General features: G+C 41.4%; 1 long non-coding RNA gene across 1 annotated transcript; it reads left to right on the plus strand.

Moving 5' to 3' along the window:
* Window positions 1–8,047: 8,047 nt before the first annotated feature.
* Window positions 8,048–10,830, plus strand: LOC148043068 (uncharacterized). Its single transcript, XR_015698300.1, has 3 exons — window positions 8,048–8,069; window positions 9,293–9,330; window positions 10,574–10,830. It is a non-coding gene; the product is annotated as an uncharacterized LOC148043068 (long non-coding RNA).
* The last annotated feature ends 1,516 nt before the right edge of the window (window positions 10,831–12,346 follow it).

Here is a 12,346-nt window from a genome sequence, read left to right on the forward strand (position 1 = left end):
CGTTTGTGTGTGCGCTCAAACCCATAATGCAATGCGTGCGTGACACCCCCCGTACTCCCCCTGTGCATGCACGCATGCCCCCCGTGCTCCTATGTACGACCCGCCTCCCCCGCTGGCCCATTTTGGGCCTAGCAGGCCTCCCAGAAGCCTCTTGGGGCCAAAAATTGGATGCGGGGGGGGCATGCGTGCATATGTGACCCCCTCACACCCCCACGCACGCACACGTGTCTCCCACATGCGCGGTGACTCAAAAATCAGCTGCCTCGTGGGAGGCGTGTGAGCAGGCGCAGTGCTGCTGAACTGGGCGATGGCTCGTGTGCCTGCAGAGGGCTCCGCGTGCCAACTGTGCCATAGATTCGCCATCACAGTTATGCAGACTGTGCATAACCTCAACTCTGGAACGCCTTTTAATCTGAAACATACATGTTTGGATGTCTTATGCAAAAAATTAAGATATTTTTGTTTTGATGCCTAGCACCTTAATTTGATTATTATGTTTTAATGTACACTTTTAAAATCTTTGCAACTCAATTAGATTTCCTTTATAGGACTTTTAAGGACCAGAACAGAATCCTTTTGTTCTGTTACCAAAAACATGCTCACTAAGTTCAAAAGACTTTTCGGGGCACATGTGTGCCCAGGAAGATTCTATTAAAAACCTTTTGGAAAATAACCAAGGATTTATATGTATGACTATCCCATATTCCGGGAACTTCATAGGAATGCCTAGCAAGCCTTCTTCTGAATTGCTCCCAATGCCAGACTTCTTCCCGATGGCTGGCCTCCTCCTAAAATTGCAAAATAGCAAGGAAAACGGGAATCCTAGAACAGGCTAAGACACTTCTGGCAAGCAGCCCGGTGAAGCCTGGAGCTAACAGACATGCCACGAGGCAGGGAGCAAATGTAATTTTCCTGGGCTAGTAAAAGTCTCTTGGCTATAGCTTCTGCAAGGACAGAGAGTGGGGGGGGGGGGAGCCGGACCGTTGGGAAGATGGCAGGAAGGATCTTACTCAGCAGGAAGATGACTATACACTCTAGGAAGAGAAAACAAGCTTGGCTCCCTTCCCACTGCCGATGTTAAAGAATGAGATCACGGACAAGATTCAGGGCTAATGAGCTTCATAAATTCCACTAGAGCAATTATTGGGTGCCTGGAAAGACCATCTCTCTGACCCTCTCTTGTCTCACTGTCAATACCAACACCACGTTAGGGGAAGCCTGCTTTTATGTCTGCTCACAAAGTCCTCAACGGACCACAAGCGAATTAGTTCCAGCAATTCATTAATCAGTGCAACGGTTCCCTAGATACAGTTATCACAAAGAACTAGGAGCCTCCTGTAATTTCTGGCGCAGAGTCAGAGGCTCCAATAGTAGAGAAGCTGAGTTTGCCTGTGTATACATATTATTCTGAATGGGAGAAGACTAACATGCTCGCACAGTCGCAGAGGCCTATCAGTGTTAGAGGGCGAGGGGGAAAACCACACAGACTGAACAGATTTCTGGACTGTTTTGCTCTTGTAGATCCAAGAGCAAAAACAGAACAGGAGCCAACTTTTGAAAGAATACAGCAGTGGAGAGATAGAGGGAGTGAGTAACCTCCAAGAAAGTGTGAGAATTCAATTTATTCTGATCCCTGGAAGACACTAAAGTTGTTAACCATTTTCAGATTAGAAATAACCGGGGAAGTAAAAGCTGTGAATTCTAATTAGGAGATGTTCCTTGTCTGCACAAATTCTTGCAGATCAAGAATAGAAAGAGGGTGGGGGAGGTGGGGTAAAACACATCTTAAAACTTTGCCTTGGTCTGAGAGGAAGAAAAAAAGCATCTCCTTCATACCTGAATATCAAATACTCACTAAACATTCTAAAAATATTATAAATATATACATATATTTTGTTGAGCATTAGAAAAATCAAGAGAGAACGAACCCATAACTTCATTTGGACATACATACATACATACATACATACATACATACATACATACATACATACATACATATTTCAGCACTTCAAAGTGGGCCTCAATCAAATAACAACATAGCTTTGAAATGTATTTATGAAATGCTGTTTTAACTTGTGTTTTACATTTGTTACATTTTGTTATTGTGTTACTACACTTTTCACTGTTTCTTGTAAGCTGCTCTGACCTCAGAGAAGACTGGCAATTATATTTTCTAAATACATAAATAGAAATTGGAATTAAAACGTATTTATTGTAACTGCCTGGTTTTAAGAGAGCCAGTTTGTCTTGTGGTTAAGATATCAGACTAGAAACTGGGAGACTGTGAGTTCTAATCCTGCTTTGAGTATGAAGTGGCCAGTCATTCTCTCTCAAACAAACCCACTGCACAGGATTGTTGTGAAGAAATAGGAGAAAGGAGTCTGCCACCTTGAGTTGTATATAAAATAAAGGTAGGCTGATAATAATAATAAAAAAGAGATAGCTTTACTGATTTAAAAAATGCAATCACAAAATAATCTTAACTGATTTATCAGTTAGAAGGTCTTTGCAGAAGGTCACAAGACTTTAAAGTGATAGACCTGCCAAGATATTTCATCTCTAAATATGACAGAAAACGGAAAGATTTTGCAACATCTGAAGCATCTCAGGAAAATCCATCAAAATATATATACCAACCAGATAGGCAGCCTTCAGCAACATTGCAAATGACCAGTCTTAGGAGAAGCCACACCCACTTCCTGTGACATGGAGATAAAGGGAAAGATAATTCACAATTAATGGAAAGTGTTAAGTCTCACTTTTACCAATTCAATTATTCTCCTTTTCACTTTGCTTTCTGGATAAGAAAACATATTTGGAAGCCCTGAGTACTAAATCATGTATCATCCTATATCCTGATCATCATCATTTTAGCCATTGTCCATCCACTGCAGGATGAAGGTCTCTTCCGCATGTTTCCAACCAATACGGTCCTAGGCTTTCCTTCGTCAATTGGGCCACAATACTTGCTGATGTTGGTGATCCATCTTGTTTTAGGTCTCTTTCATGGATGCTTTTTATCAAGTGGGATCATTCTGAGACTGCCCTTGGTCACCTAATACTGGGTTTGCAACGTTGAGTCTTCCCAGACTACCAGTGAAGACACTGGAAGGCACAAAAGCATCTACTATATATTAAGTAAGATGCTTAAATATGTTGGAGCTAACTCATGGTTTACATGTAATCTCCGCACACACACACACACACACCCAGCCTCCCTGTCTTTTCTCTTATTGTGAGTAGTTTGGAAATCATTCTTTTCCACAAAGAATTTAATTCCCACCCCAGCCCATTTCCCAATGCAACAGCTGGAGGTTATTTTTAAAATCATCAATCACACGTTATCTCAAGCTATGTGACAAATGTTACATCTAACTTGACTTAAGCTGAGTACCTTTAAGTGCCACTTAATCAAGGTAGGGATTCTTAGGGGTCATTCAAATAATGCTTCAACTATTCATGAATGCAAGAACATAAAACAAGAGATGAGAAGGAATGCCAGACTTCTGGCGGAGCTAATCCAGCCTTCTTTTCTGCATAAGAGACAGTCCAAATCTTCTCTGCTGTTTTCCTCACCATCAAGTGTAGAACCCATTAATGATTGTAGCCAACAACCATAAGACAATCCCCCCTCTATGGTTTTATCTTTTTCAGAAAACAAACCTCGTTTGTCATGACTTAATTTATTGAATAATGCATTGTATAAAAAGACCAGGTTACTTGGTGTCTATACTTATATCATGAGAAAGAAATTCTCTCTAGTAAGTCTCTGCAGCATGCATAATTATGTACATTAAGGATGGACAATCTGTTGACTTCCGTATTTTGAAATACAATTCCTGTAATTTAACCACTGGCCAAACTGCTGTGGATGTGCAATCTCAAAACCTCTGGAGAATGGTATACACAGGTGACAATTTTCGCAACACTGCAATGTTCCTTCATAGTCTGTTTCAGATTTAAACTTCCCACAATACCCATTCCAAGTTAATTCAACTTTGAGCACTCAACAGCCTTATATTAAAGAGAGTCATTACTTTTGGTTTTATTGTACAGGGACAAGTAAACTATTTTGTGAGCTTAACTTCAAGAACAAAACAATCAGAACAGACACAAATCTACAGAATCACCTCAGTCTAACGAATTCTAGAAACAGATACCTCAGCATTGTTTCATTTAATCCAGGGATCAACTTTTTATATCTCTTTCCAAAGTGAAATTAAATTATATAAGACACAAGAGCATTTTAATAGCAAGGCTTTAGGTAGTTTTATTTCAGTGAATGTAACCACAGCTACCTTCCAATATTTGAGCTCAGAAGGTAAGTCTTCCATCTCAGAATCTGTATCTTGTTCAAGATTTGCTTTTTCTTTTGAAAAATAAACCACAACTGAAAATCACAGCTTTTCTTGATGAAAAGATAGGTTTTCATTGTCTTGTTTAAACTGCCCTTTCTTAAAGCAATTTCATTTTGAACTGTGCTTAGTGGTCTGGAAAACAAATTGTTCATTTTCTTCTTTCACAGCATGATAGACGGAGTTCCACATTTTAAAAAAAATATTTATCTCTCCTTATGGAATTTAAGGCAACCTGCATAAGCTTTCCAGATTATCTCCCATCCATTTGCCAACCAGATTAAAACCTCCTTATCTTCAGCAAGGCAGCTACATCGGGTACCTCCAAATAATTCATAATTTAAAAAAAAATCTATTTAGAGTGAGTGGAAAAAGTCACGGGAATATTTTGAGGGGGAAAATGGCCAGGCAAGGAAAATAGGATCTGTTCTTTATGCAAAATGGCAAAACCAACTGAGATTGAATTTATTATATCCCTTTTTTAATAGATACATTTGGCACTTTAACTATATATTCACTGTGCATCACTAAATCAGAAAAAGGTTCAGTCATGCAATAGCATTTCAGCTTTAAGCATCTGAACTACAAAATGGATGATTGTCATCCAATTGTGTGGCTTCATTTCAGTAATATGGAATTGTCTCAGGAAGAATAGCTACCCCTTTAGGCCTCTTCTAATATTTATGTTAGCCAACACAAATCCTTTCGTTGAGAGATTACATGTACCCTATTCCTGACAGGTAAGCCACTTTACAGTTGAATGAATAACCATCAAGACAGAGCAAATTAAAGCCAAGCAAGTTTTAAAAATCAAAGGGGCTACTAAATATCTAGCCTATGAAGGGAATATACCAGAGACTACTGTAATAGAGCTCTTCACCATAGACATACCCCAGACTTAAAATAGCTTTTGAAAAGTAAGCCCCTTTCTATGTAGATGAATTTAAAAACTTTATTTCGTACATCAATCTATTTCTAAAACAAAATACTGGCATCGATCAGTGATATTTTTGGCTGAAGTTCAACATGTAAGCCACATTTAAAATTAAGCATCAGGAAAAAAAAACAGCATAGTTTAAATTTCAAAAAGCCACCATGATATGGGGCTTCAAAACAAAACAGCATGCTTGCATGACAATCCAAACAAATGCACATACATCTGTAAACAAAATGGCTGAGTTCATACAACACATTTAAACAATTCTGTTCCAAACTAGCGCCTGCATTCATACAGCATGCTAAGCTTGGCTGCCTGTAATGCTGATTAGTTTTCTGCAGATTAGTGTGTTTTGTTAACCCAGGCCTTTGGTTAGTTGACAGTTGAAAATATTATGCAAAGCCACAAATGGATTATCTGGTTTGTGAAGTAGCCAATTCAAGTTAAGTCTGCAGTAGTGTGGTGTGTGTGTGTGTGTGTGTGTGTGTGTGTGTGTGTGTGAGAGAGAGAGAGAGAGAGAGAGAGAGAGAGAGAGAGAGAGAGAGAGAGAGAGAGAGAGAGAGAGAGAGAGAGAGAGAGAGAGAGAGAGAGAGAGAGAGAGAGAGAGAGAGAGAGAGAGAGAGAGAGAGAGAGAGAGAACGAACACACTATTTTCCCCAGTACTAAATTGTTACTGTATTTAGTATTATTACATTTATTATGGCTGCCCACTCCAGACAATTCTGGGTGGCTTACAGTTGCCAAATGCTTCCCAAGAGGGAAATTATTTACTTAATAATATAGTTGGATATGTTTTTTTTTAAAGAACCAAGTTAAATCATATTTCCCCTATTAAACTTAGGCTTCTTTGTACTCTGAAGCCCCACTTTCCTCAGCAAACGCAGTCATCATTTTAATCACAAGAAAGAAAGAAAAATCCAAAACATGCATCAGACTATCCCAAATTGCTTTTTGGGGAAACATCAAACAATTAGGGAAGGTTTCTGAGAAATCAGTGAGCATCCCAGAGACAGGTAGAGGACAAGAGAGGAACCAGAGGAAATCCTTATTGTGGAGGAACAAATCAAGAGGGGAAGAAGAAGAAGAAGAAGAAGAAAGGATTCAAGAAATCTATTCGGAAGAGACAAATTGTCCTAAACTCTGATTTCTGCAGAGACAGAAAAGTGACTCCAGGAAGCCCACCATGAACACAACTCTCTCTCTCTCTCTCTCTCCTCTCTCTCTCACACTGCTGCTTTCCTGCTGCCCCTCACCCTGCAGACTCCATTTACCAACCCTGGTCCTTTCCCTTCCCACCCCCACCCCCATAATGCTCCTTTTCAGGACCCCTAAATCATCCTTCCCAAATTGCATCCCAGGACAAGCCCCTTCCCATGTGCCTCCATTTGGGTGTGTGTGTGTGTGTCGTTCCCAAGGGGCACTCTCCAATGGGCTGCCCCTTCAGACACTCTTGGGGGCTTGGGGTCTCCTTTGGGGAGCCTCCCCCTCCCCCCATAAGGCTCCTTTTCAGGACCCCTAAATCATCCTCCCCAAATTGCATCCCAGGACAAATCCCTTCCCACGTGCCTCCATTTGGGGCAGAGTGAGTCTCGTTCCCCAAGGAGCGCCCTCCAGATGGGGCTGCCCCTTCAGACCCTCTTGGGGGGTCTGGGGTCTCCTTTGGGGAGCCTTCCTCCCCCCATAAGGCTCCTTTTCAGGACCCCTAAATCATCCTCCCAAATTGCATCCCAGGACAAGCCCCTTCCCACGTGCCTCCATTTGGGGTGTGTGTGAGTCTTGTTCTCCAAGGAGCGCCCTCCAGATGGGGCTGCCCCTTCAGACCCTCTTGGGGGTCTGGGGTCTCCTTTGGGGAGCCTTTCCCTCCCCCCATAAGGCCTTTTCAGAACCCCTAAATCATCCTCCCCAACTTGCATCCCAGGACAAGCCCCTTCCCACGTGCCTCCACTTGGGGGGGGGAGTCTCGTTCCCCAAGGGAGCGCCCTCCAGATGGGGCTGCCCTTCAGAACCTCTTGGGGGGGGTCTGGGGTCTCCTTGGGGAGCCTTTCCCTCTGCCCACAGGAAAAGGAGGCCGTGGTGCTACAGGCCGGAGGATGCTCCACAGGAAGGCCAGGCTTCCCCCAAGACGAGCCGAAGGAGCCAGACCAGACCCCGCGCGCCCGAGGAAGCGGGGAGGCTGCTGCCCCCCCCTCGAGGCAGGGATGCCCCCCATCTCCCCCCAAAGCACACACAGCACACCGGTCTCTCAAGCGAGGGAAGCGCCCACCCCGTAGGCCCATCCGCGGCGCCCAGAGAGGGCAGCCAAGCCCGCCTAAGAGAGAACGGGCCGGCCGCTGTCACTCAGCCAGGATGGCCCGAGCTGCCCCAGGAGGGCCGGGCCTACGCGGGGCGGAGGCGTCCCGTACCCGACGGCCAGGCCGCCTCCGCCCTTTGGAGCTCGTCCTTCCCCGACGCGGCGGCCTTCCCCGCCCGACGGGCTCACCTGCGGCCGAGCGCCGGGGCTGCTTCAGTCCCTCGCCGCCGTTATCGCCGCCGCCGCCATGTTCCGAAGCGCAGGGAGGTGGGGAAGGGAGGGACGGGGAAGGAAGCCGCCTGCCCGGCCCGACGCCGCCCCCTGCCGCCTGAGGAGGCGCTGGGGAGGCCGGCCGGAGGGATGCCAGGCCGGGCCGCGGCGGGGCAGGCGAGCCCGCAAGGGCCCGAGCGGCCAAGCGGCACGGGCTCCCCCGTTTCTCTCGCTTTGGAGGTGCCCCCTATTGTTCACGGAGGCTCGGGAGAAGGTCGGGCCCTTTTCTGTTTGGGTCTCCTTTTTTATTGTCATGGTATAAATTACCTTTTATAAATCACTTTGATAAAATTATTTACAAAATACTTTTATTGTAATGTTATAAATTACCTTTTATAAATTACTTTTTATTTTAATGTTATAAATTACTTTTTATAAATTACTTTTTTATTGTAATGTTAATAAATTACCTTTTATAAATTACTTTTACAAAATTATTTATAAATTACGTTTTATTGTAATATTATAAATTACCTTTTATAAATTACTTTATACGATTATTTATAAATTACTTTTTATTGTAATGTTATAAATTACCTGTTATAAATTACTTTTACAAAATTATTTATAAATTACTTTTTATACTGTTCCCATTTATTTGTACTCCTTTCCTATGTATATAGGTATACCTGCTTATAAGTATACATGTTTACTTTAGTAAACTATATAAGTATAGTATGTTTACATGTTATATTCATACTTATACTTGTTTTCTCTGACATGCGTGACATGCCAAAATGAATAAATAAAAATAAGTTTTCAGACAAAAAAAAATCTTGATCCAAATCCTGTTACTAAAAGTTCAGATTTGAGCGCAGGAGTGTATATATAAATATATAAGTTTGGGTCCCGTCCCACCCAATCTTACTGTAACGTTATAACTCTTGAGTTGTTGGATATTTCAATACAGATTTCAGTGCAAGAATATTTTAAGATTAAGTGGTTTTTTTCAATTGTAATGTTTAAGTTTGATCCATTGAATTACTTTTAATGTAGGTTTCGATGTAGTAATATTTAAATTTGGCCTGGTCCCCTCTTTTATTGAAATGTTATGCAGGAAATCTTGATCCATTGTATTATTTCAGCGTACATTTTAACGTTTAGGTTTGGTGGTGCTTCTTTCCCCTTTTATTGTAATGTTTGTTATAAAGCTCAATGTGTTGCATTATTTCAATATAGATTTCAGTGCAGGTATATTTAAATTTGATCAATTTTTTGATCAATTTTTTTGATTAAATTGGATTTTTTTTTGGGGGGGGAGGAAATAGCAATAGCAATAGCAGTTAGACTTATATACTGCTTCATAGGGCTTTCAGCCCTCTCTAAGTGGTTTACAGAGTCAGCATTTCGCCCCCTCAGTCTGGGTCCTCATTTCACCCACCTTGGAAGGATGGAAGGCTGAGTCATTTCATTTCATTTCATTTACTGAATTTCTAGGCCGCCCAATCCCGAAGGACTCCGTCAACCTTGAGCCGGTGAGATTAGAACCGCTGAACTGCAGATAACAGTCAGCTGAAGTGGCCTGCAGTACTGCACCCTAACCACTGTGCCACCTTGATCTGTAGATAGACTTTGATCTTGTATCTGCTGTCTTCCCTGAGTTTTCCCTGAACATACCTAATACTCCTTCCTGTTTTCCCCACAACAGTAACTCTGAGGTGGGTTGGGGTGAGAGAGTGTGGCTGGTCCACACAGCCTGCTTTCATGGACTAGAATTCACTGTCTCCTGGTTTCTTGCCTGGTGCCTTAATCACTAGACCCATGATGAGCCAAATGTAAATTTAGGACATCCCTGTTTGCTGTCCATGATGGGTGGTCCGGAATTAGCTGAGGATGCTTGCATGTACTGCACATCGACATGAATATAGGTGACCCTTTAGCTGTATTCTGAGTCAGGGTAGAATCAATGTGTTGCAAGAGTGGCTGCCATCAAATTTTAGCCTTTGTCTGTACACAGGGCTTTGGGAGGCTCCTTTCCCCAGGATTATATTATCATTCCCTGCACCAAGCTCATAGTTCTACAGAGGAATTATTGAGTCTGTCATCTGCAGCTCTATAACTGCCTGGTTTGGCTCTGCAACCAAACAAGACAGACACAGACTTCAACGGACAATTAGAACTGCAGAAAAAAACAATTGCTACCAACCTGCCTTCCATTGAGAACCTGTATACTTCACGAGTCAAAAAGAGGGCTTTGAAAATATCTACACACCCCTCACGTCCTGGACATAAACGGCTATAGAGCACTGCACATCAGAACAACTAGACACAAGGACAGTCCCCCCCCCCCGAATGCCATCACTCTGCTAAACAACTAATCCCAAAACACTCAAATTATCTACTGACTGTATTACTATTCTTCTCTTCCTTCCTAGTACCTATCTCTTTCCTAGTACCTATCTGCTTCCACATGACTATAACCATGTTGCTTGTATCTTTAAAAATTATATTGTTTTATTTGTTTCCTAGTATAATTTGATTGTTTATTAATAACCTATGACTATCACTAAGTGTTGTATCTTATGATTCTTGATGAATGTATTCTATTTTATTTTTCTTTATGTACACTGAGAGCATATGCACCAAAGACAAATTTCTTGTGTGTCCAATTATACTTTGACAATAAAGAATTCTATTCTATTCTATTCTATTCTATTCTATTCTATTCTATTCTATTCTATTCTATTCTATTCTATTCTATTCTATTCTATTCTATAGAAAGGACCTCAGGAAGGCCAACACTCTGTTCAGTTGAGGACCTGCTCAAGTTACTGAACACAGAACAAGAGATGGATGATTTTGCTCTCTGGGAATTTGAAGAAAAAGTAATAGTTTTCAAGCTGTTCTATTTTTACTAAGTGATGATTATACCATTGTCTTGGCAATAACTGACCTACTTGAGAGATGTTTGAAGTATTGATGTTAAAAATAAATCAATATTTCATATAGGGAAAATGCCTACATTGCTGCATTACTAAAATAAACTTTACATGTGATTAGAGGAGAAAATGATTGATTTATTGACTGATTAGATTTATATGCTGCCTTTCACGAGCTCAAGCAGAATACATAGCACTTCCTCCTTCCTTTCTTGTGAAGTAGGTTGGGCTGAGAGAATAACTAGTCCAAAGTAAAAACTATAGAATATAAAGAATTAACAATGTCAAATGCAGTTAATTTAATTTAAATAGTTTTACATTAAATGTAATTTAACATTTGCCTGATCTTGCCTGCTTTCTGAACCTACCATTAGGCCTTAAAACTTAGTTAAGTTAATGAGAAACCCCCAAATCGCTTTCTACCACAGCTCTGGAAGGTATCTCATGGTTTATGCAAGTATATGGTTTTATAAAAACCATCCACTGACACTGTGTGTGTGTATGTGTTTGTGTCTGTGTGTGTGTGTACCATTATGGATCTGACTTGTAGGAAGAAGGCAGTAATCCATTTTTTTTTCAACTGTTGGAAAAAAAAAACATAATGGAGATCCCTATGTAATCATCCCTATGATCTCTTTAGGTCAAAGGCGCATAATCAGAAGAACTAATTCCTTAACCACAAAAGAAATGGAAAAAGAGCAAATTAAAAAAATAATAATACAATTAAAATTAATCAACCCACATTAAATACTAAAAAAAAACTTCAAGCTAGTACACCCAGGAGCAGATGTAATCACTTATTAATGAGACAAAGCCAGACTACCAGCCCCTTAACAGTGATTTCAGTTGAGCAAAACTTGGCTACCCTTCTTGAAATTTCAGTCGACTGTTGTGAAATTCTCACTTGACCCATGCAGATGGTTAACTAGCAGAAGCATTAATATGTCAAAGCTCTCGTTTTGTAGGAGTGTTATCCCAATAGTGCATGGAAGACTGGTTCAATTGTCCGCTTTGGACAGGAGCAGTGACAATCCTCTAAGCCCATGTTCTGTCTCTTTTCTACTACTGGGAGGGCAGGGCTTTGAGACTAGCCAGAGAAAAGGCTATTCTACAAAGAACAGGATGGAATATTTGTAAGATAATTAGCAGGGGTGAAGGGTCTTCTGAGCAATTCATCTTTATATTAATGAGTTTGCTTCCATGTCACCAGGCGATAGTTTGAAATGCTTTATACAGCAGTTGTGCATGAAATATGAAGCTCAAGAAGCTTAAAATGGAATGGATACCTTCCTTATGCAAAAGATCTGACACAAAGAAAGGAAAGCCTTTATGTGCCATGTGTATATCTTGGTGCTGTTTGGGCTAGCACTTCCTAAGGAAAAGAGCATTTAGCAACAGCTGGGAAATCTGTTCCAGTCCCTTACAGCTCAGCTTCCATCTGTGCTTATTGAGGGCCTGCAAATACATGCGTGTGCGTGTGTGTGTAGAGACACGTTTCAGTGCAAAGCAGCAGGTTGGGTACCATTCTCCAACTCGGGTCTATTCCTAGCTTCTTTCTGCTGTCTTTTTGTGAGGCCCATGAAAAAAAAGGATATACATATTGAATTTTATT

Source organism: Thamnophis sirtalis, unplaced genomic scaffold, assembly GCF_051295495.1.
Source record: "Thamnophis sirtalis isolate CommonGarterSnake01/CBP01778 unplaced genomic scaffold, rThaSir2_p1.2 scaffold_13, whole genome shotgun sequence".
Lineage (NCBI taxonomy): Eukaryota > Metazoa > Chordata > Lepidosauria > Squamata > Natricidae > Thamnophis > Thamnophis sirtalis.